General features: G+C 44.6%; 1 protein-coding gene across 7 annotated transcripts in view; it reads left to right on the forward strand.

The window, feature by feature from the left end:
• Window positions 1-26,435, forward strand: part of ahi1 (Abelson helper integration site 1) — a 407,526-nt gene that overhangs the window by 130,831 nt on the left and 250,260 nt on the right. The gene's annotated exons all lie outside the window — the stretch shown is intronic.

Raw genomic sequence — 26,435 nt, forward strand, 5'->3', positions numbered from 1 at the left:
TTCACCAGTGTCCTTCAGGGAATGGAATCTGCAACCTCAGCGTCGTCTGATCTATTTGTAGACAGGCAGGCGAGGGGAGGTTCTTTCCCCTGAAGTGGTGTAGCAAGCCACTCAGTGATTATATAATAGGATCAAGAAGGTGGCCTACCACAACTTTCTCAGCGTAAATAGGGATGCAGCATTAATTGATACCAGCTTCAATGTTTAACTTCTGTGCTTAATAACGTGTATCCTGCCCAGTACCTAATGCAATTTTTGCTGACTTCCATTGATGCACAGCTTTGAAAAATGGAGCCTATGTCTGAACTAGGGATTGTTGTTACTAACTATTAGCTCAATGGCTATTCTGGCTACCAAGATGGCAAAGTTTGATTGCTGCAGCTGCTGAGAGCTCAGGTTTCAGTTCTGCACAGAAACAGACTTAACTCTCAGGTGGCAGATTGAGCACAAGCATAGTGTTGATAAGAGTGTGCACCACCTTGCATGACTGGGGAGATGTTTGGGTCCTTTGAGGGTTAACCAACCCTAGAACTGTGATTTCAGAACAACCTACCAAAAGCAGTGTATGTTATATCCACAAGCTCCTGTTGAATTAGGGCTGCCAACCCTTCTGGATTGCCCAGCAGTATTCCAGAATGGATGATTGATCTCCTAGGTACTGCTGTTAGCGACTCGGGAAGAAAGTAGGCAGTTTGCGCATGACAGGTGCAGAGGTTGCTGTTTTGTGTATGTACCCTTCCAAAGCTCTCAGAAGTGGTTGTTTTTCTTTCATCAGGTTGGGGTCACTCACCGCAGAACTCCTGGGTCAGAGGCTGGGAATTCTGCAGAAAGTAACTCACCTAACTCTCCACAGTCTGTTCACCCTCAACAAGGCACAGGTCAGGAGTGATGGCATACTCCTCACTTTCCTGGATGAGTGCAGCTCCAACAACACTCAAGAACTCGACATCATCCAAGAAAAACAGCCCACTTGATTGGCACCCCATCCACCACCTGCAACATTCATTCCCTCCACCACTGATGCACCGTGGCAGCAGTGTGTACCATCTACATGATGCACTGCAGCAGCTCACCAAGGCTCCTTTGACAGCACCTTCCAAACCCACGATCCCTACCACCTAGAAGGACAAGGGCAACAGATGCATGGGAACACGACTATCTGCAAGTTCCCTTCCAAACCACACACCATCTGACTTGAAACTATATCGCTGTTCCTTCATTGTCACTGGGTCAAAATCCTGGAACTCCCTCCCTAACAGCACTGTGGGTGTTCCTACACTAGGGGGAGGCGGTGACATAGTGGTAGTGTCACTGAACTAGTAATCCAAAGGTCCAGGCTAATTCCCTGGGGACACAGGTCCAAATCCCACCACAGCAGCTGCTGGAATTTCAATTCATTCACTTAATTAATAAAAATCTGGAATGAAAGCAGGAGTAGGCCATTCGGCCCTTTGAACCTGGTGCCATGAAACTATCATCAATTGTCATAAAAACCCATCTAGCCCACAAATGTATTTTAGGGAAGCAAATCTGCTGTCCTTACCTGGTCTGGCCTACATGTGACTCCAGACCCACAGCAATGTGATTGACTCTTAAATGGCCTTCGCAAACCACTCAGTTGTCAAGGACAATTAGGGATTGCTAGCAATGCCATGAGCGAATATAAAAAAAAAGGACTGCAGCGATTCAAGAAGGCAGCTCACCACTTTCACAAGGGCAGTTAGGGCTGGGTCAATAAATGTTGGCCTTGCCAGCAATGCCTGCATCCTGTGAACCAATAAAAACTTTTAATGCCTAGAAAATGCTTAGAGAATTTTTTTCTTCTTTTACTCAACAAGTTGGTATAATCTGGAATGCATTGCCCGAAAGGGTGGAAGAAGCATATTCAATAGTAAATTTCAAAAGAAACTGATGTATACTTGAAAAGGAAATATTTGCAGAGCTATGAGGAGAGAGCAAAGAAGTGGTACTAATTGGATAGTTCTTTCAAAGAGCTTTCACAGACATGATGGGCCAAATGGCCGCCTCCTGTGCTGTAAGATTCTGATACTTTTATACAGATGCATATTTGCAGAATGAAGTGAACGCCATGTGACCAAACTTACAGGATTAGGTCCAACCAGCGGTTGCAACCCTATGTTGAATTGTTTCAAATATTAACTTTATTTCAGTATAAAATGGTGAGCATAATGTAGCATAAAGTTTGGCCATTTCCAAACAATAAAATTTATTTTTGGTAACTACTTATCCTCAGATCGCTTCTAGGAATACTCTCCTCGACAAATTGCCAGTTCTATAAACTTCAAAGCTACCCATCTCAAGTATATGTGTAAAGTTACCACTTGATGGAGTAATAGCCATATATTTTCACCATGATTGCTTGAATCCATCTATCAATGTAGATTCAAACCCTGTGACACCATTGAGCATGTAATGTAGGCCAAGCTTGTCAATTTTTAGCAGCAGGATGGGTATGAGTGTTCACCCTCGTCAAAGCCAGTGAGTGGATATATCTGATTATGCAAAAATGCAAGACCCGACATAAAAAAATCAAAATGCCCCATAAACAAAAATGCAAGCTGTATGATGCCTTCATCCTCCATTATCATATAATTGACCTTCCCTCATTCTTCCACCTCTTTTTGCCTCATCTTTCCCTTCCCCTGAAGCCTGGTTCTTATACTCTCCTTTTCTCATTCTTTCTCTATTTCCTAACTCCCCATCCTTTTTCTCTTCCTGCTTAAGACTCACCTCTTTGACCAAACCTTTGGTCACCCCTCCTAATATCTTCTCCTTCCGTTTGGTGTCCATTTTTTCCTTGCGTCTCCGGGAAGCAACTTGGAACATCTTCTACATTCAAGGCATCATGTGAATAAACAGATGATTTGTATGAAAGGTACGTTACTTAAAACAGACTACTGTAACTCTCACTCGTAAAGTTTTTAACCAGACTGTTGACCTGAACAGTTGAAATTAGGGAGTGAATTGGCTGCCAGTAGATATTTTAGAAAGTTTCTAATTGGCATAGTAAACCAACTAAACTGCAATTTGTCTACCTCATTCTTGTGCTCAGCTGAGGCAAAAGCCCATTGTACTTTTTACTACAGTTCCTAAATTGGGAAATACATAGGGATAGATATGAGCATGGAGGTGGTGGGTGGGAGTTGGGGGGCTGTTTTAATGTCAAGAAACCTGAAAGAATGGGGTTACCCTCAGGCCATAAGAACATAAATAGGAGCAGAAGTAGGCCATTCAACCCTTTGAGCCCGCTCCACCATTCAGTGAGCTCATGGCTGATCATCTACTTCAACGTCATTTTCCTGCACTATCCCCGTATCCCTTGATGTTTTTAATATCTATCGATCTCAGTTTTGAACATACTCAACAGCCCTCTGGGACTGAGAATTCCAAAGATTCATCACCTTCTGAGTGAAGAAATTCCTAACTTTTTGTTGAGTGCAGCCTGTTCATTTCAATGTGTGGTACCTTTGTAAGTTTTTGGGTGATGTCCCATGCATGTTATCTTGAAAGGGGCAACCTGTGAGTGGCCTGCAAAGTACCTCCGGGTTGCTGCACGTGCACACCCCTTAGAGAAAGCCCTGGTTGTGACAGTTGTTTCTCAGAGTTTAGGTGTTCGTTTCAACGTCATTATAGTTCCATATCTAGTAACACAACTTACATAATTCTCAATAAAAATAATTTTACCCATGTATTTGAATTTTATATTCAACTTTTAGCAGTGTTTTGCAGCAGAAGTTTGTATGTTTTTCAGATGTGTGGAACAGGAGATCTGTGTTTTTCTCATTTATCACTTTACATTGGTCTCTTTAAATGAAAAGACTAAACAATGTACAATCCTAAAAATCCACAATTGTCTCTCTACAAGTGTTCTGTAACTCCCAGAATACAGATTAAGACTTTTAACCACCAGGACATTTTGGAGCAGAGAGGAGAGCGTTACACAACAAGGAGTCCAATTTTAATTCACTCAAAACCCATTCACTAACTGAGTTAAAATTGGGCCCAAGATGTTTTTTGTAATTCAGAGCAATGCTAGCAATTCACTTTGTGGCAGGGCTTGTTCTATATGTGCTCTTCATATATCTGGTGATGGAAAAGAATTCATAAAGCCTTTCTATCTTAGACCCCTTCTCTTCCTCATCTCATGCCACGGTGTTCAGTTCCACATGTATGCTGATGACACCAGCTTATACCTCTCCACCACCCCTCTCAATCCCTCCAGTACCTGTGCGTTGACAACTTATTTGTCTGACATCCAGTCCTGGATCAGTCGTAATTTCCTCAAGTTAAACATTAAGACTATCAAAGCCATTCTCTTCAACACCCTGCTATAAACTCCAAACCCTTGACATTGATTCCACCTCCCTCCGAGGCCACTGTCTCAGGGTGAATTGAATTGTTTGCTACCTCGATATCCTATTTGACCCAGAGTTGATCTTTTAGCCTCATATCCTCACAAAACTGGCTACTGTATTGCCCATCTCTGTCCCTGCCTCAGCCCATCTGCTGCCAAAACTCTCATCCATGCTAGATGGCAATGTTTTATATTAATGTTGTAAATGTGGCTATACATAATGAATGAACAAGGAAGAATGATAGATTACTTACCACAGGTGTAGTCTTCATTTTATGAACTTCGGCAGCCAAATACAAAGCTCCCTTTTAGCCTACTGCTCATTTCTCTTTTGAACCAGTGTGTTTTGGTGCTTTCTCTCATTGTGTTTTACTATCTTACTAGTTTTTTGTTTTTATACTTTAAAGTTTTAGGAGCATACGAACATAACAAATTAGGAGCAGGAGTATAGTGTTCGGCACCTCGAGCCTGCTACACCATTTGATAAGATCATGGCTGATCTGATTGTGGCCTCAAATCTCCTGTCTACACCTTATAACCTTTGACTCCCTTGTCAATCAAGAATCTGTCTAGCTCAGCCTAAAAATATTCAATGACCTTGCCTCCACTGCTGTCTGGGGAAGAGAATTCCACAGACTAACGACCCTCAAAGATTGTGGCCCCTAGTTCTAGTCTCTCATATCAGGGAGAACATCCTTTCAGCATCCACCCTGTCAAGTCCGCTCAGGATCTTGTATGTTTCAATAAGATCACCTCTCATTCTAAACTCCAGTGGATGCAAGCCCAACCTTTCCTCTTAAGATAACCCCTTCATCCCAGGAATCAGTCTTGGGAACCTTCTCTGAACTCTTTCTAATGCAATTATATCCTTAAGTAAAGAGACCAAAACTGTATGCAGTTCTCCAGATGTAGTCTCGCCACCGCCCTGTACAACTGTAGCAGAACTTCCCTATTTTTATCCTCTATTCCCCTTGTAATAAACGACAATATTCCATTTGCCTTCCTAATCACATGCTGTACCTGCATACTAACTTTTTGTGATTCATGCACCAGGATACCCAGATCCCTCTGTTATACAGAGCACTGCAGTCTCTCGCCATTTAAATAATATACTGCTTTTCTATTCTTCCTGCCGAAGTGGACAAGTTCACATTTTATAGTTATTGACTTCACCATCCTCACATTTGAAATTGTTTTACACTCAATTTTATTGTTACTAATTAGTGAATTTGGAAATATTGCCACAGGCTGTTGAAACTGGGTCTATTAGAGTCACAGAGTCACTTATGACATAGAAGGAGGCCATTTGGCCCATCAAGTCCATGCCGGCTCTCTGGAGCAATGCAGTCAGTCCCATTCCACCGCTCGATCCCTGTAGCCCCTGCAAGTTTGTTTCCCTCGAGTGCCTATTCCAACTTCCTTTTGAAATCATCGATTGTCTCCGCTTCCACCACCCTCGTGGGCAGAAAGTGCCAGCATTTTTAAAATTTTCTTTGAAAGTTGCTTGACAGAGGAATATTAAAAGGAATGGTAAGTAAACATGAGAGTTGGGTTGGACCAGTTGTTCATGTAGAAATAAATACTCTTCTTTGGCCTCCTTATCTCGAGACACAATGGGTAAGCGCCTGGAGGTGGTCAGTGGTGTGTGAAGCAGCGCCTGGAGTGGCTATAAAGGCCAATTCTAGAGTGACAGGCTCTTCCACAAGTGCTGCAGAAAAATTTGTTTGCCGGGTCTGTTACACAGTTGGCTCTCCCTTTTGCGCTTTTGTCTTTTTTCCTGCCAACTGCTAAGTCTCTTCGACTCGCCACACTTTAAATACTGACACAGGCTTAATGGACCAAATAGCCTGTCTTTGTGCATTTTAGAATTCTACTCCCTTTGCTTAGTAATGAACGGGTAAGTACTTACCTGAAAGCGAATCCATGATGCAGTAGAATTGGGTTCAGGAAACTCCAAAGGGTACTTTGAAAGAGATAATCTTCAATGAAAGAATTTTTTTAATTTTGTAAATTTATTGTCTTGTAATAGAACTTGAATTAATCACATCCATAGCAAAGATATCTGGTTAGATTTGTGTTTAATGCTGCATTTCATAATCATCAAGGGAGATTCAACAATCTGTTTTTAGAGTTACCATTCCATTTACTAGACAGTGAAAAACATTGTCAAGTTGTTCAGATTTATACAGTTCAGCTGTTTTGATGCATACATAAATGCAGGTGCAATCTGGATTATTTTAAACGTAACAGCAGCAGACTTCCTCATGTGCATGGCCGCAGCTCTGAAATTGAATTGAATGTCACAATTATATCTTCGAAAAATTGAGCATTTTGATCATAGATGAGAAATATTATCCCCATCCTCCAAGTAAACGTTATTTCTACGACGTCCTAATTTAATTAAAAATGAGGATAACCTATCGTTAGAGACAATATTTTACTACAACAACAACTTGCATTTAAATAGCACCTTTAATGTAACAAACCATCCCAAGGCACTTGACACTAGCATTATAGAACAAAAATTGACTCTGAGCCCCATAAGTAGATATTAGGCCAGATGACCAAAAGCTTGGTTAAAGAGGTAGGTTTTAAGGAACATTTTAAAGGAGGGAAGAGAAGTGGAGAGATATAGGGAGGGAGTGCTTAAAATTGGGGATGTTCAAGATACTAGAATTGGAGGAGCACCGAGGTCAAGGGGAATTTGTAGGACTGAAGGAGATTATAGAGATGGGGAGGAGCAAGACCGTGGGCAGACTTGAAAACAAGGATGAGAATTGTAAAATTGAGCAGTTGCTTGACTGAGAGCCAATATAAGTCAGTGAGCACAGGGGACAAGGGTGAGCAGGACTTGATGTGAATTAAGACAAGGGTAACAGAGTTTTGAATGACCTCAAGTTTTCAGAGGGTAGAACATAGAAGGCCAGCCAGGAGTGCATTGGAATAGCTAAGTCAAGAGGAAACAAAGGCATGGATGAGGTTTTCAGCATTGAATAAGGTCAGGAGAGGCCGACGGCAGGCGATGTGATGAAGGTAGAAATAGTTGTTCCAATAGGTGGTAGGAAGCTCATCTGGGGTCAAATATGGCACCAAGATTGTGAACAGTCTGGCTCAGCCTCAGACATTTTGCAGGGAGAGGAATGGAATCAGTGGTAACAGTACTGAGTTTGTAGTAGGGCTGAAGGCAATGACTTCTATCTTCCCAGGATTGAATTGGAAGAAATTTCTGCTCATCCAATGCTGGATGTCAGATTAAGCAGTCTGACAATTTAGAGTCAGAAGACTGGTCAAGACAGGTAGAGGTGAGGTCGATCTGGATATCGTCAGCGCATATGTGGAAATTACTATGATTTTGGATGATGTTTCTAAGGGGAAGCATGTAGATGAGAAAAAGGAGGCGGCCAAGGTTAGAGTCTTGGCGGACGCCGGAGGTAATGGTGTGGGAGTGAGAAGAGAAGCCAAAGCAGGTTATGACCGCATAGATAAGAATGGAACCAGGCAAGCCAGTCCTACGCAGTTAGACGATGCTGGAGAAGCATTGGAGCAGAATTTTGTCGTCAACCATGTTATAGGCTGCAGACAGGATGAGGAGAGAAAGATGACCTTTCTCACAGTCAGGAGGTAGTGGTAATGTCACTGGATTAGCAATCCAGAGGACCAGGCTAATACTCTGGGGACACTGGTTCAAATCCCACTGTGGCAGCTGGTGGAATTTAAATGCAATGAATAAATCTGGAATTTAAAAGCTAGTCTCAGTAATGGTGACTATGAAACGATTGCTATAAAAACCCATCTGGTTCACTAATGTCCTTTAGGGAAGGAAATCTGCCATCCTTACCCGGTCTGGCCTACATGTTATTCCAGACAACGATGTGGTTGACTTTTAAATGTCCTCTGAAATGGCCTAGCAAGCCATTCAGTTCTACCAAACTGCTAGAGAAAAGTCTGAAAGGAATGACCCCAAACGGACCACTCGGTATCGACCTAGGCACCGGAAATGACAATGGCACACCCAGCCTTGTCGGCCCTCCAAAGTCCTCCTTACTAACATTTGGGAGAGTTATCCCACAGACGAGCCAAGCAACAGTCTGACATAGTCATACTCATGGAATCATACCTTACAGACAATGTTCCAGACACCACCATCACCATCCCTGGGTCAGTCCTGTCAGTGGGACAGGACATATCCGCCAGAGGTGGCGCTATACAGTTGGGAGGGAGTTGCCCTGGGAGTCCTTAACATTGATTCTGGACCTCATGAAGTCTCATGGCATCAAGTCAAACATGGGCACAGGAACCTCTTGCTGATTACCACCCACCTCACCCCCCTCAGCTGATCAGTCGGTACTCTTCCATGTTAAACACCACTTGTAAGCTGCACTGAGGGGGGTAAGGGCACAGAATGTACTCTGGATGGGGGACTTCAATGTCTGTCATCGAGAGTGGCTCAGTAGCACCACGACTGACTGAGCTGGCAGAGCCCTAAAGGACATAGCTGCTAGACTAGGTCTGTGGCAGGTGGTGAGGGAGCCAACCAGAAGAAAAAACTAACTTGACCTTATCCTCACCAGTCTACCAGTTGCAGAAGCATTTGTCCATGACAGTATTAGTAGGAGTGACTACCGCACGGTCCTTGTGGAGACAAAGTTCCATCTTCATATTGAGGATACCCTCCATTGTGTTGTGTGGCACTGCCACTGTGCTAAATGGGATAGATTTTGAACAGATCTAGCAACTCAAAACTGGGAATCCCCCACTCTACCATTACCATCAAGCCGGGGGACCAACCCTGGTTCAATGAAGAGTGCAGGAGGGCATGCCAGTAGCAGCACCAGGCATACCTTTAAATGACGTGTCAACCAGGTGAAGCTACAACACAGGACTACATGCATGCCAAACAGTGGAAGCAGCATGCGATAGAGCCGAGTGATCCCACAGCCAACGGATCAGATTTAAGCTCTGCAGTCCTGCCACATCCAGTCGTGAATGGTGGTGGACAATTAAACCACTTGCCTGGATGGGTGCAGCTCCAAAAACACTCAAGAAGCTCGACACTATCCAGGACAAAACAACCTACTTGATTGGCACCCCATCCATGACCATTCACTCCCTCCACCACCGACGCACAGTGGCAGCAGTGTGTACCATCTACATGATGAGCTGTAGCAACGCACCAAGGTTCCTTAGACAGCACTTTCCAAACCCACGACCTCTACTACCTAGAAGGACAAGGGCATCAATACTGCCAAGAAGGACAAGGGCATCAGATGCATGGGAATACCACCATCTGCAAGTTTCCCTGCAAGCCACACACCATCCTGACTTGGAACTATATCGCCGTTCCTTCACTGTCGCTGGGTCAAAATCCTGGAATTCCGTTCCTAACAGCACTGCTGGTGTACCTACCCCACAAAGACTGCAGTGGTTAAAGAAGGCAGTTCACCACCACCTTCTCTAGGGCAATTATGGATGAGCAATAAATGGTGGCCTAGTCAGTGACGCCCCCATCCCATTAACAAATTTTTTAAAAATCAACTAACAGGAGCAGAAGGCTCCACAAATATCCCATCCTCAACGATGGGGGAGCCCAGTCCATCAGTGCAAATGACAAGGCTGAAGCATTTGCAAGCATCTTCAGCCAGAAGTGCCGAGTTGATGATCCATCTCGGCCTCCTCCTGAGGTCCCCAATATCACAGATGCCAGTCTTCAGCCAATTTGATTCATTCCATGTGATATCAAGAAATGGCTGAAGGCACTGGATGCTGCAAATGGCTATGGGCCCTGACAACATTACGTCAATAGTGCTGAAGCCTTGTGCTGCAGAACTGGTCGCACCCCTAGCCTATCTGTTCCAGTAAAGCTACAATGCTGGCGTTTACCCAACAATGTGGCAAATTGCCCAGGTATGTCCTGTACACAAAAAGCAAGATAAATCCAACCCAGCCAATTACTGTCCCATCAGTCTACTGTTGATTATCAGCAAAGTGATGGAAGGGGTCAAAATCCTGGAACTCCCTCACTGCTCTGTGGGTGTGCCAACACTACATGGACTGCAGTAGTTCAAGAAGGTGGCTCACCACCATCTTCTCGAGGGCAGTTAGGGATGGCCAGTAGATGCTGGCCGAGCCAGCGATGCCCACATCCAGTGAAAGAATAAAAAAGTCAACTTAGTTGTCATTTCTGTCTTTGGTAAAAACTGTTTCTTTAATGGGGAGGGAAACCTGATTGGAGGGATTCTGACAAGGAGTTCCAAGAAAGATGGGCATGGCATTTGGAGAGGAAAGGGAGGTTGGAGATGGGGCAGTAATTTGCAAAAACGGAGAGTAAAGGGTTGGTTTTTTGAGAGGGGTGAGGATGGCAGATTTGAAAGAAAAGGGGCAGTACTGAGGAGAGAGAACTGTTAATAATGTCAGCTAATGTAGGAGCCTGAAAGGGATGTTGAGTGGTCAGTTTAGTAGGCATAGGGTCAAGAGATCAAGAGGTGTGTCTCATTGGATCAGCTTGGCGAGAACATGAGGCGAGATGGGAGAGAAATTAGAGAAAGATGCGAATTCAGGGTTCGGGCAAGGGGGAACCTTTATAGGAAGCTAAGCATGGTGGGCTAGGGGAAGAAAGGGAAGCAGCAGAGACAGCTGTTTGAATGGTCTCTATCTTATTAACAAAAAATGTCCATGAGCTCATCAGACATATTATTGGAGGTGAAGGTAGAGGAGGCAGGGGAGGGAGGTTTAGGAAGATAGTAGAATGCTAGTGCAATAAAAGATTCTGGCCCACAGTTTCCAATAGTACCACTCTGTTATCTGAATGGACTCTAAAAGCACCTCAGCAGAGAGGCCGAGACTTCATCCCAAATTGAGGAAACGTGGTCTTTTGTAGCCTTGGGATGGGCAGCCTACACCTGTCAGGATACATCAATGGTACCAGGCTGCTCTGATAGCAGAAGGAAAGCCCATCCAGGACCCAGTAAAAATATTATCCCCGGCAACTTCTGCTCCCATTTATGCAAGTGGGCATCTGCAGAAATGAATTAACCCTTTCTGGGATCAATTATCTCGCTCTCTCCCGCTCTCTCTCTTCCCCCCCCCCCCCCCCCCCCCCCGCCTCTCATACCCCTTCGCTCCTCAAAATGAAGCATTTGGTGACCATTTGAATCTGAAGAAAGCTTTTTAAAGTTATTTCACCAGTTCATTGTCAAATAATTTGGTAAATCAAAATTCAAAATCCTATTACAGTATGAGGAAAAATTTGCTTTGAATTATACCAGAGGGAATTGTACTAATGCATGCTGTGGAATTTTGCTTCAACTGCATTGTCCTGATAATTGCAGGTGGTGGCAACTACCTTCATCTGAATAGCATGATGGCTCTGGGAACAATATTAACTTCAAGCCATTTTTTTGAGAATTGCTGAGGGCTGCAAATTAAAATCTCATTCAGGTGCTCCAATTCAGCCTCAACAGACCCCTTTCCTATCCTAAGTGGCGTGAAACAGGGCTGTGTTCTCGCACCTACACTGTTTGGGATCTTATTCCCACTACTGCTCTCACATGCGTTTAAGCCTTCAGAAGAAGGAATTTTCTTCCACACAAGATCAGATGGCAGGTTGTTCAACCTTGCCCATCTTACAGCGAAGACCAAAGTACAGAAAGCCCTCATCAGGGAACTCCTCTTTGCTGATGATGCTGCATTAACATCCCACACGAAAGAGTGTTTGCAGAGAACCATTGACAGGATTGCAGCTGCCTACATTGAATTTGGCCTAACCATCAGCCTCAAGAAAACGAACATCATGGGACAGGACATCAGAAATGCTCCATCCATCAATATCAGCGACCACGCTCTGGAAGTGGTTCAAGAGTTCAGCTACCTAGGCTCAACTATCACCAGTAACCTGTCTCGCGATGCAGAAATCAACAGGCGCATGGGAAAGGCGTCCGCTGCTATGTCCAGACTGGCCAAGAGAGTGTGGGAAAATGGCGCACTGACACGAACACAAAAGTCCGAGTGTTTCAAGCCTGTGTCCTCAGTACCTTGCTCTACAGCAGCGAGGCCTGGACAAAGTATGTCAGTCAAGAGCGACGTCTCAACGCATTCCATCTTCTCTGTCTCCGGAGAATCCTTGGCATCAGGTAGCAGGACAGTATCTCCAACGCAGAAGTCCTCGAGGCAGCCAACATCCCCAGCATATACGCCCTACTGAGCCAGCAGCACTTGAAATGGCTTGGCCATGTGAGCCGCATGGAAGATGGCAGGATCCCCAAGGATGCATTAGACAGCGAGCTCGTCACTGGTGTCAGACCCACCATGTCTCTGCTTTAAAGACGTCTTCAAACGCGACCTGAAGTCCTGCGACATTGACCACAAGTCGTGGGAGTCAGTTGCCAGCGATTGCCAGAGCTGGCGGACAGCTATAAAGGCGGGGCTAAAGAGAGGCGAGTCGAAGAGACTTAGCAGTTGGCAGGAAAAGAGACAGCAATGTGAGGAGAGAGCCAACTGTGTAACCCCCAAAAACCAATTTTATCTGCAGCGCCTGTGGAAGAGCCTGTCACTCTAGAATTGGCCTTTATAGCCACTCCAGGTGCTGCTCCACAAACCACTGACCACCTCCAGGCGCTTACCCATTGTCTTTCGAGACAGGGAGGCCAAAGAACTCAGAGTTGGAGGCATACTTTCCCCATTTCCTGTGAGCACAGGGAGAAAAGGGACATTTTAATGGATAGTCAGCTTTAACGGTGACCACAAAAAGCAGGCCTTGTCCTGGACTGAGAATTGAGATAAAGTAGTTGGATTTAGAATCATAAAGTTACAGCACGGAAGGAGGGCATTTGGCCCCGGTATCCACTCCGGCCAACAAGTAGCCATTCAGCCTAATCCCACTTTCCAGCTTTTGGTCCGTAGCCCTGTAAGTTACAGCACACCAAGAGCACATCCAAGTACTTTTTAAATGTTATGAGGGTTTCTGCCTTTCCCTTTGAATCCCCTCTAAACCTGCTACCTCTTAAGCTAAATCTATGCCCCCTGGTTATGGACCCTCAACACCCAAGGGGAATAAGGCCATCTCTATCTACACCTCTCAATTTTATACATTTCAGTTAGGTGTCCCCTCAGCCTCCTCTATTCCAAAGAAAACAATCATAGCCTATCCAATCTTTCCTCATCCAGGCAACATCCTCAGAAATGTCTGTAGTGTCTAGTGCAGTCACATCTTTCCTATAGTGCGTTGACCAGAACTGGATATAGTTCACCACCTGTGGCCCAACTAGTGTTTTATACAGCTCCAGCATGACCTCCCAGCTGTTGTATTCTTTGCCTCGGTTAAAAAAGCTAAGTGTTGCCTATACCTTTATCGGAACAAAAGAATGTAGGAATTCAGGGGAGGCGGAGGCATAGTGGTATTGTCACTGGACTAGTAACCGAGACCCAGGGCATTGCTCTGGGGACAGGGATTTGAATCCCACCACGGCCGAAGGTAGAATTTGAATAAAATTAATAAATCTAATGGCCACAAAACCATTGTTGATCATCGTAAAATCCCATCTGGTTCACGAATGTCCTTTAGGGAAGGAAGTCTGCTGTCCTTACCTGGTCTGGCCTACATGTGACTCCAGACCCACAGCGATGCAGTTGACTCTTAAATGCCCTGTGAAATAACCTAGCAAGGCACTCAGTTGTATCAAACCACCAGAAAGTCAATAAGGAATGAAACTATGCGGACCACCCGGCATCAACCAAGGCATCGGAAATGACAGTGGCAAAGTCCTCTTTACTAACATCTGGGGGCTTGTGCCAAAGTTGGGAGAGCTGTCCCACAGACAGGTCAAGCAGCAGCCTGACACAGTCATACTCACGGAAACATATCTTACAGACAATGTCCAAGACACCACTATCGCCATCCCCAGCAGGACAGACCCAGCAGATGTGGCGGCACATTCAGGAGGGAGTTGCCCTGGCAGTCTTTAACATCGACTCCCAACCCCATGAAGTTTCATGGCATCAGGTCAAACATGGGCAAGGCATCCTCCTGCTGATTGCCACCTACTACCCCCCCCTCAGCTAATGAATCAGTACTCCTCCATATTGAACACCACTTGGAGGAAGCACTGAGGGTGGCAGGGGCGCAGAATGTACTCTGGCTGGGGGAGTTCAATGTCCATCACCAAGAGTGGCTCGGTAGCACCACTACTGACCCAGCTGGTCGAGTCCTAAAGGACACGGTTGCTAGATTGGGTCTGCAGCAGGTGGTGAGGGAACCAACAAGAGGGAAAAACCTACTTGACCTCATCCTCACCAATCTGCCTGCCACAGATGCATCTGTCCATGACAGTATTGGTAGGAGTGACCACCGCACAATACTTGTGGAGACAAAGTCCCGTCTTCACATTGAGGATACCCTCAATCGTGTGGTGTAGCACTACCACTGTGCGAAATGGGATAGATTTCGAACAGATCTAGCAATGCAAAGCTGGGCATCCGTGAGGCACTGTGGGCCATCAGCAGCAGCAGATTTGTACTCAACCACAATCTGTAACCTCATGGCTCAGCATATACTCCACTCTACTACTGCCATCGAGCTGGGGGATGATCTCTGGTTCAGAGTGCAGGAGGGTATGCCAGGAGCAGCACAGCCATACATCAAAATGAGGTGTCAACCTGGTGAAGCTACAACACAGGCCTACTTGCGTGCCAAACAGCGGAAGCAGTATGAAATAGAAAGAGCTAAACGATTCCACAACCAACGGCTCAGATCTAAGCTCTGCAGATCGTGAATGGTGGTGGACAATTAAACAACTAACTGGAGGAGGTGGCTCCACAAATATCCCTATCCTTAGTGATGGGGGATCCCAGCACATCAGTGCAAAAGGTAAGGCTGAAGCATTTGCAACTATCTTCAGCCAGAAGTGCCGAGTTGATGATCCATCTCGGCCTCCTTCTGAGGTCCCCAGCATCACAGATGCCAGTCTTCAGCCAATTCAATTCACTCCGCGTGATATCAAGAAACAACTGAAGGCACTGGATGCTGCAAAGGCTATGGGCCCTGACAACATTCCGGCAATAGTACTGAAGACCTGTGCTCCAGAACTTGCCGTGCCCCTAGTCAAGCTGTTCCAGTACAGCTACAACACTGGCATCTATCTACTCGGCAATGTGGAAAATTGCCCAGGTATGCCCTGTACACACAAAGCAGGACAAATCCAACCTGGCCAATTCCCGCCCCATCAGTCTACTCTCGATCATCAGGAAAGTGATGGAAGGTGTCATCAACAGCGCTATCAAGCAACACTTGCTAAACAATAACCTGCTCACTGATGCTCAGTTTGGGTTCCACCAGGGCCAGTCAGCTCCTAATCTCATTACAACCTTGGTTCAAACATGGACAAAAGAGCTGAACTCGAGGTGAAGTGAAAGTGACTGCCTTGACATCAAGGCAGCAGTTGACCAAGTATGGCATCAGGGAGCCCTAGCAAAACTGGAATCAATGGGAATCAGGTTGGATTCATACCTCGCGCAAAGCAAGATGGTTGTGATTGTTGGAGGTCAATCATCTCAGCTGCAGGACATCACTGCAGGAGTTCCTCAGGGTAGTGTCCTAGGCCTAACCATCTTCAGCTGCTTCATCAATGACCTTCCTTCAATCATAAGGTCAGAAGTGGGGATGTTCGCTGATGATTGCACAATATTCAGCACCATTCGCGACTCCTCAGATACTGAAGCAGTTCGTGTAGAAATGCAGCAAGACCTGGACAATATCTAGGTTTGGGCCAATATGTGGCAATTAACATTTGCACCACACAAGTGCCAGGCAATGACGATCTCCAACAAGAGAGAATCTAGCCATCTCCCTTGACATTCAATGGCATTACGATCACTGAATCACCCACTATCAACATCCTGGGGATTACCATTGACCAGAAACTGAAGTGGAGTAACCATATTAGAATTAGAACATTACAGCGCAGTACAGGCCCTTCGGCCCTCGATGATGTGCCGACCTGTGAAACCATCTGACCTACACTATTCCATTTTCATCCATATGTATATCCAATGACCACTTAAATGCCCTTAAAGTTGGCGAGTCTACGACTGTTGCAGGCAGGGCGTTCCACGCCCCTACTACTCTCTGAGTAAAGAAACTACCTCGAACATCTGTCCTATATCTATCACCCGTCAACTTAAATCTATGTCCCCTCGTGTTTGCCATCACCATCCGAGGAAAAAGACTCTCACTATCCACCCTATCTAACCCAATTATCTTATATGTCTCTATTAAGTCACCTCTCCTCCTCCTTCTCTCCAACGAAAACAACCTCAAGTCCCTCAGCCTTTCCTCGTAAGACCTTCCCTCCATACCAGGCAACATCCTAGTAAATCTCCTCTGCACCCTTTCCAAAGCTTCCACATCCTTCCTATAATGCGGTGACCAGAACTGCACGCAATACTCCAGAAGCGGTCTCACCAGAGTTTTGTACAGCTGCAGCATGACCTCGTGGCTCCGAAACTCGATCCCCCTACTAATAAAAGCTAACACACCATATGCCTTCTTAACAGCCCTATTAACCTGGGTAGCAACCTTCAGGGATTTATGTACCTGGGCACCAAGATATCTCTGTTCATCTACACTACCAAGAATCTTCCCATTAGCCCAGTACTCTGCATTCCTGTTACTCCTTCCAAAGTGAATCACCTCACACTTTTCCGCATTAAACTCCATTTGCCATCTCTCAGCCCAGCTCTGCAGCCTATCTATGTCCCTCTGTACCCTACAACATCCTTCGGCACTATCCACAACTCCACCGACCTTCGTGTCATCCGCAAATTTATTAACCCACCCTTCTACACCCTCTTCCAGGTCATTTATAAAAATGACAAACAGCAGTGGCCCCAAAACAGATCCTTGCGGTACACCACTAGTAACTAAACTCCAGGATGAACATTTGCCATCAACCACCACTCTCTGTCTTCTTTCAGCTAGCCAATTTCTGATCCAAAGCTCTAAATCACCTTCAACCCCATACTTCCGTATTTTCTGCAATAGCCTACCGTGGGGAACATTATCAAACGCCTTACTGAAATCCATATACACCACATCCACTGCTTTACCCTCATCCACCTGTTTGGTCACCTTCTCGAAAAACTCAATAAGGTTTGTGAGGCACAACCTACCCTTCACAGAACCGTGCTGACTATCGCTAATGAACTTATTCTTTTCAAGATGATTATAAATCCTGTCTCTTATAACCTTTTCCAACATTTTACCCACAACCGAAGTAAGGCTCACAGGTCTATAATTACCAGGGCTGTCTCTACTCCCCTTCTTGAACAAGGGGACAACATTTGCTATCCTCCAGTCTTCCGGCACTATTCCTGTCGACAATGACGACATAAAGATCAAGGACAAAGGCTCTGCAATCTCCTCCCTGGCTTCCCAGAGAATCCTAGGATAAATCCCATCTGGCCCAGGGGACTTATCTATTTTCACACTTTCCAAATTTGCTAACACCTCCTCCTTGTGAACCTCAATCCCATCTAGCCTAGTAGTCTGAATCTCCGTATTCTCCTCGACAACATTTTCTTTCTCTACTGTAAATACTGACTAAAAATATTCATTTAACGCTTCCCCTATCTCCTCTGATTCCACACACAACTTCCCACTACTATCCTTGATTGGCCCTAATCTAACTCTAGTCATTCTTTTATTCCTGATATACCTATAGAAAGCCTTAGGGTTTTCCCTGATCCTATCCGCCAATGACTTCTCGTGTCCTCTCTTTGCTCTTCTTAGCTCTCCCTTTAGATCCTTCCTGGCTAGCTTATAACTCTCAAGCGCCCTAACTGAGCCTTCACGTCTCATCCTAACATAAGCCTTCTTCTTCCTCTTGACAAGCGCTTCAACTTCTTTAGTAAACCACGGCTCCCTCGCTCGACAACTTCCTCCCTGCCTGACAGGTACATACTTATCAAGGACACGCAGTAGCTGCTCCTTGAATAAGCTCCACATTTCGATTGTGCCCATCCCCTGCAGTTTCCTTCCCCATCCTACGCATCCTAAATCTTGCCTAATCGCATCATAATTTCCTTTCCCCCAGCTATAATTCTTGCCCTGCGGTTTATACCTGTCCCTGCCCATCGCTAAGGTAAACCTAACTGAATTGTGATCACTATCACCAAAGTGCTCACCTACATCTAAATCTAACACCTGGCCGGGTTCATTACCCAGTACCAAATCCAATGTGGCATCGCCCCTGGTTGGCCTGTCTATATACTGTGTCAGAAAACCCTCCTGCACACACTGGACAAAAACTGACCCATCTAAAGTACTCGAACTATAGTATTTCCAGTCAATATTTGGAAAGTTAAAGTCCCCCATAACAACTACCCTGTTACTCTCGCCCCTGTCGAGAATCATCTTCGCTATCCTTTCCTCTACATCTCTGGAACTATTCGGAGGTCTATAGAAGACTCCCAACAGGGTGACCTCTCCTCTCCTGTTTCTAACCTCGGCCCATACTACCTCAGTAGACGAGTCCTCAAACGTCCTTTCTGCCGCCGTAATACTCTCCTTGATTAACAATGCCACACCCCCCCCCCCTTTTACCATCTTCTCTGTTCTTACTGAAACATCTAAATCCCGGAACCTGCAACATCCATTCCTGCCCCTACACTATCCATGTCTCCAAAATGGCCACTACATCGAGATCCCAGGTACCAACCCATGCTGCAAGCTCACCCACCTTATTCCGGATGCTCCTGAAGTAGACACACTTTAAACCAAGTTCTTGCTTGCCAGTGCCCTCTTGCGTCCTTGTAACCTTATCCCTGACCTCACTACTCTCAACATCCTGTGCACTGGAACTACAATTTAGGTTCCCATTCCCCTGCTGTATTCGTTTAAACCCCCCCCGAAGAGCACTAGCAAATCTCCCCCCCCAGGATATTGGTACCCCTCTGGTTCAGGTGAAGACCATCCTGTTTGTCGAGGTCCCACCTACCCCAGAAAGAGCCCCAATTATCCAGGAAACCAAAACCCTCCGTCCTGCAACATCCCTGCAGCCACGTGTTCAACTCCTCTCTCTCCCTATTCCTCGTTCGCTATCACGTGGCACGGGCAACAACCCAGAGATACCAACTCTGTTCTCGCTCTAAGCTTCCACCCTAGCTCCCTGAATTTCTGCCTTAAATCCCCATCTCTCTTTCTACCTATGTCGTTGGTGCCTATGTGGACCACGACTTGGGGCTGCTCCCCCTCCCCCTTAAGGATCCCAAAAACACCATCCGAGACATCACGAACCCTGGCTACGAGAGCAGGTCAGAGGCCAAGAATCCTGCGGCGAGTAACTTCTCCAAGGCACAAGTCAAGAGTGTGATGGAATACTCTCCACTTGATCTTGATGGGTACAGCTCCAACATCACTCGAGAAGCTTGACAGCATCCAGGACAAAGCAACCTGCTTGATTGGCACCCCATCTGCAAACATTCACTCCCTCCACCACTGACGCACAGTGGCAGCAGTGTGTACCGTCTATAAGATGTGCTGCAGCAATGCACCCAAGGCTCCTTAGACAGCACCTTCCAAACCCACGACCTCTACCACCCAGAAGGACAAGGGCAGCAGATGTATGGGAACGCTACCACCTGCAAGATACCCTCCAAGCCACACACCATCCTGACTTAGAACTCTATCGCCATTCCTTCACTGTCACTGGGTCAAAATCCTGGAACTTTCTTCCTAACAACACTGTGGGTATACCTACCCAACATGGAATGCAGCAGTTCAAGAAAGCAACTCACCACCACCTTCTCGAGGACAATTGGGGATGGACTATAAATGCTGGCTGTGCCAGCGACGCCCACATCCCATAAACAAATAATTAAAAAAAAAAACCTTCTGCCATCCTGGTAGTTGCATGATATGATAATGAATTATTGACTAATCATAGCAATCAACCTTTATCAATTAGTCTACAGCAGACCCAGGCATGAGGTGACGAAACTCAGTCATAGAAAGCTTAGGGAATCATCGGTTCAAAGTTACCTGTTCTCCAAAACATGCTACACTTACCTTGTGTCTCTGTCTTTTATGCTGCATTCTAAAATATTACTATCTGAAGTTATCTAATTTACGTTTGAATTAATCAATACTGTCTGCTCTACTGTCTCCCTGCAGAGCCTGTATCACAGATATACCATTTGCTAATTGAAATATTGTTTCCACAGATTAGTTTTGAATTTACCACCCTTCAAGTGTTGGCTGTGTTATCTGTCTCGATTGTCGGACAGAAGGTGAAACAACCTGTCATGGGCTACATTATCTGATCCCTTTAGAATCCTAAAAATCGGAATCTTATCACCTCTCAAAACTTCACTGTTCCGGTGATAACATGCCCAATTTACAAAATCGCTCCATTCCCTCAGTTATTCTGTTTTCTCTATGTATCATTTCATTAGCTGCAATATCCTTTTTGTGCACATTATTCCAAGTGTCACAGCAATTATTTGTAAAGTGGCAGGATAACCCCACTACTTTAATTCATTATTGAACTTGTAATATATCCCAACATCTGATTTGCTTTACTCACTGCCAGTGAGCATTGTTATGATAATTTCTATTCATTGTCATTCAATACCCCCAGTTCTTTTGTTTTCCATATGCATTACTTTATTTCAATTTATGTAATAGTCCCTTCATAGATTTTTGGGTCCCATGTGAAGCATTTTGCATTTCTCCACATTGAAGTTCATCTGCTACTTGACTCCCCAATTCCAAAGTATATTTAAATTTTCCTGTCATTTATCCTGTTCAACTTTTTGGGTCTACCACCTTCACTAGCTTTCTATCATCTGCAAATTTAGCCATTGTGTTTGTGATTGCCAGCTCCCAATCATTTATGAAGATGTTAAAAGAAAGAGGTTCCAAAACAGACACCAGTGGAGCCCCACTGCTAATATTATTACAGGCTGATGACCATCCCTGCACCGCCACCATCTGCATTCTTTCAGTCAACTGCACAGCTTTTCACAGCTACTGATGACCAGAAACAAAAAAAATTTTAAAAATGTGCTTCCAGACTGCCATTCAGGATAACATAGCTTGGTTTTGTTGTTTTATATGTCCTAGGAAGTGTTACAGATTAATTAAAAATGGATATTAAACCCTTCAGTCACATGGATTCTCCAAGGTAAACAAGCTTCTTGATTTTACATTGATTTCATCTCACCAGTTCTGCCTAATAGAAAAACAGGGAAGCGCACATGTAAAATACATGTTAGCCAATTAATATGGCAAAGGGGACAGGTTGTTACATTGCCTACATTGCACTATCATATAGATGGATATTGGGCAATGTGAAATAACTCTAGCACACAAGACACACTGGGCTTACTTACCAGAATACCCAGTGCCACTGAACCCAAGAGAATATCTTGAACAGACTCAAATTTTAGTTTAGTTTAGTTTAGAGATACAGCACTGAAACAGGCCCTTCGGCCCACCGAGTCTGTGCCGACCATCAACCACCCATTTATACTAATCCTACACTAATTCCACATTCCTACCACACCCCCACCTGTCCCTATATTTCCCACCTATACTAGGGGCAATTTATAATGGCCAATTAACCTATCAACCTGCAAGTCTTTGGCATGTGGGAGGAAACCGGAGCACCCGGAGGAAACCCACGCAGACACAGGGAGAACTTGCAAACTCCACGCAGGCAGTACCCAGAATTGAACCCGGGTCGCTGGAGCTGTGAGGCTGCGGTGCTAACCACTGCGCCACTGTGAAATTTTGTAATAAGTTTAATTATGCTATTAGGAAATATGTACATTTTTAATTTTAAGAATCGTATTTTGAGTTTCCCCTCACAGGCTGAGGGGAACACAACAGACAAAATAATTTTCAAGAAGTATTTTGAGTAATTTGATTAGATTTCCTTAGATTAGATTTCATAATCTCAGATTTCACAGAATTGTTACAGCACAGAAGGAGGCCATTCAGCCCATTGTGCCTGCACTGGCTCTCCGATGGAGCAATTCACCTAGTACCACTCCCCCGCTTTCTCCCCGTAGCCCTGCCCATTCTTCCTTTTCAGATAACAATCCAATTCCCTCTTGAATGCCTCGATTGAACCAGCCTCCGCCACACTCTCAGGCAGTGCATTCCAGATCCCAACCACTGGCTGCATGACGATGTTTTTTCTCAAGTCCCCATTGCTTCTTTTGCCAATTACTTTAAATCTGTGCCCTCTTGTTCTTAATCTTCCACCAATGGGAACAGTTTTTCTCTCTACTCTGTCCAGATCCCTTATAATTTTGAATACCCTTATCAAATCTCCTCTCAACCTTCTCCTCCAAAGAAAACAGTCCCAATTTTTCCAATCTATCTACATAACTAAATTTTCTCATCCACGGAACAAATTTTGTGAATCTTTTCTGTACTCTCTTTAATGCCTTCACATCTTTCCTGAAGTGTGGTGTCCAAAACTGGACACATTGCTCCAGTTGAGGCCGAACCAGTGTTTCATACAAGTTTAGCATAGCTTCCTTGTTTTTGTACTCTATGCCCCTATTAATAAAGCCTCGGAAGCTGTATGCTTCAGGCGGCACAGTGGCGCAGTGGTCAGCACCGCAGCCTCACAGCTCCAGCGACCCGGGTTCAATTCTGGGTACTGCCTGTGTGGAGTTTGCAAGTTCTCCCTGTGTCTGCGTGGTTTTCCTCTGGGTTCTCCGGTTTCCTCCCACAGCCAAAAGACTTGCAGGTTGATAGGTAAATTGGCCATTATAAATTGCCCCTAGTATAGGTAGGTGGTAGGGGAATATAGGAACAGGTGAGGATGTGGTAGGAATATGGGATTAGTGTTTATCTTATCTTTGGCCTCCTTATCTCGAGAGACAATGGATAAGCGCCTGGAGGTGGTCAGTGGTTTGTGAAGCAGCGCCTGGAGTGGCTATAAAGGCCAATTCTAGAGTGACAGACTCTTCCACAGGTGCTGCAGAGAAATTTGTTTGTCGGGGCTGTTACACAGTTGGCTCTCCCCTTGCGCCTCTGTCTTTTTTCCTGCCAACTGCTAAGTCTCTTCGACTCGCCACACTTTAGCCCCGTCTTTATGGTTGGCCGCCAGCTCTGGCGAACGCTGGCAACTGACTCCCACGACTTGTGATCAATGTCACAGGATTTCATGTCGCGTTTGCAGACATCTTCAAAGCGGAGACATGGACGGCCGGTGGGTCTGATACCAGTGGCGAGCTCGCTGTACAATGTGTCTTTTGGAATCCTGCCCTCTTCCATGCGGCTCACATGGCCAAGCCATCTCAAGCGCCGCTGATTCAGTAGTATGTATAAGCTGGTGGCCGTCTCGAGGACTTCTGTGTTGGAGATACGATCCTGCCACCTGATGCCAAGTATTCTCCGGAGGCAGCGAAGATGGAATGAATTGAGATGTCACTCTTGGCTGACATATGTTGTCCAGGCCTCGCTGCCATCGAGCAAGGTACTGAGGACACAGGCTTGATACACTCGGACTTTTGTGTTCCGTGTCAGTGCGCCATTTTCCCACACTCTCTTGGCCAGTCTGGACATAGCAGTGGAAGCCTTTCCCATGCGCTTGTTGATTTCTGCATCTAGAGACAGGTTACTGGTGATAGTTGAGCCTATTAGTATAAATTGGGATATATAGTAGGATTAGTATAAATGGGTGGTTAATGGTCGGCACAGACTCGGTGGGCCGAAGGGTCTGTTTCAGTGCTGTATCTCTAAATCAAATCTATTCACCACTCCCTCAACCTATCCTTCCACCCTCATTGTTTTGTGCACATATTCACCCAGATCCCTCTGCTCTTGCACCCCTTTTAGAATTGTAGCCTTTATTTTATATTGCCTCTCCACATTTCCTTTTTTTAGAGTCTCCTGACTGCTCCTTTGGAATTGGTTTCCTTCCTAAGTCCTTAGTAGTTCCTCTTTGATAGTTTTCTAGCTGCTTTCCTCGATTTCTTTATAACCTACCTGCTAATTTTTAATTTGTCCTGGTTATACTTTGAGTCAAGCAAGAAAGTGTGACATGAAGGATGTGGAGCTCTACTGATTTAATATTTATAGATATATATAAAATGTAAAATTAAATGGTTCAAATTTGAACAATCATTTTTGTTCTTTGAAATAAAATATCCTTCACATAGTACACAGACAGGAAGTTCATATTGACTACATCATGTAAAGAGGTAATTTCTTCAGATGAAAATGTAAAATCTTCATTATCGACAGCCTGAATTACTGCTGGTTTTCATGATTGTACTTGTTGAGATGTGCTGGTGTTCATATCATTTTAAAATGTTACTGCATTTGATGTTTTCTAGTTGGAAATGTCTTTTCCAATCAGCCTGTGCTGTGATGCCCAAGATCCATGACTTGAAATATTGTACAAAGTGTGAAAGGACATTTACAGTTATCCATGTCCATAGGAAATGCCATCAGTGTTGTTCAAAGCATAGTTGAGCAATCACTTCATATGCTTAGGATACTGTACCACAGTCGCCAGACTGAAGGAAATAGAAGCTGATTCCATAGGCTTGTATCTTCAGCAAGAATGTGGTCTGGGAGGCTTGGGAAGATTCTGTGCTACTGACACAGGTTGCATTAGATAAATTGAAAGTCTTTTGAGTAACTTGGAGAGTGGAATGTGGAGTCAGATCTCTAAGTGTTACAGTAGGGTGTATTTTCCCAATAGTTAGGCGAGTCATCAAATACATATTTTGTTGGTGTCAAAGGGGCTTTGATCCATTCTGTGAACAGAGTAAAATGTTTTGTCTTTTTTTTTGACTACATCTTTTGTCTTTTATGGATTGCATTCTTTAGAAACTATTATTTCCCAGCAGAATTTTTCAAAATAGTTGGTCAATTAGTATACATGTCATCGATTAAAGGTTAGCAGAAACAATATCAGCAAAGCAGCTATCCAGCTCAAATACTTCCACAAATCATCTTAGCTTGCATTTTTCAACCAAGGAGCATCATAGTTTTGTTGAATACAAATGTGTCATCTAGTCTAAGGTTAGCATTTTCTCCTCCTGAATATCACTGGACCATTCTTTCCCCTTTTATTTTGCTTTACATGGAGGCTTCAATTCAAAAGATTGTAGGTAATATGAAAGCCAGAATGAACATCACAAACCAGCATCCACCCTATAACTTCTGTCGATCATATATTTGAATTCTACTGTTAACATTTAGGATAGTAATGGTTTCTCCATAACTGGTGACTTGGCTACAGGGTTTATTTTGTTTGGAAAACACTTGTGCACAAAACTCTGAAAAAAGTGCACTTATGATGCTTCTGGCTATGATATATTGCTATTTCACACCAATGGAGAACAAGTTGGCCTCCATGATAATGAGACATCCAGTGTTGTGCCAGTGACCTATTTGAAAATATTCTAGTGTTTGTGATTTGCTTAGCAACAAAATTATATGCAGCGTAAATTTGCCTATTTTCTGCCCCTTTTTCTTGGGGATGTTGTTTATTCACCACACAAGCTTCTCTGTCAAGAAGGGGTCTCCTCATTTCTCACAAAATAACACTGAAAGTGATTGTGCAATTAGCAGGAGCCATAATTTAGTGGAATGCGTTAGTCTGGTTGGCTGTTTCTGCCCATGAAGTAGGAGCAGCCTGGCTTTGCCTGCCATGCTATCTAATAAAATAAAAGCAAAATTCTGCGGATGCTGGAAATCTGAAACAAAAACAAGAAATGCTGGAATCACTGAGCAGGTCTGGCAGCATCTGTGGAAAGAGAAGCAGAGTTAATGTTTCGGGTCAGTGACCCTTCTTCGGAACCGAAGTTCCGAAGAAGGGTCACTGACCCGAAACGTTAACTCTGCTTCTCTTTCCACAGATGATGCTATCTAATAACATGGCTGACTGCTGTCGAAATTTATTCACAAAAACAATTTAAGTTTGAATGAGAAGGAGTCATAGGACTCAAATTCACAACCACTGTGTATTAGATAATGGTTTTATTGGAATTTATCTTCTGGAGGCCTTATGTTAGCATTTCTAAACATATTCTGCCTTAA

The sequence above is a fragment of the Heterodontus francisci genome, chromosome 3 (genome assembly GCF_036365525.1).
Source record: "Heterodontus francisci isolate sHetFra1 chromosome 3, sHetFra1.hap1, whole genome shotgun sequence".
NCBI classification, from domain to species: domain Eukaryota; kingdom Metazoa; phylum Chordata; class Chondrichthyes; order Heterodontiformes; family Heterodontidae; genus Heterodontus; species Heterodontus francisci.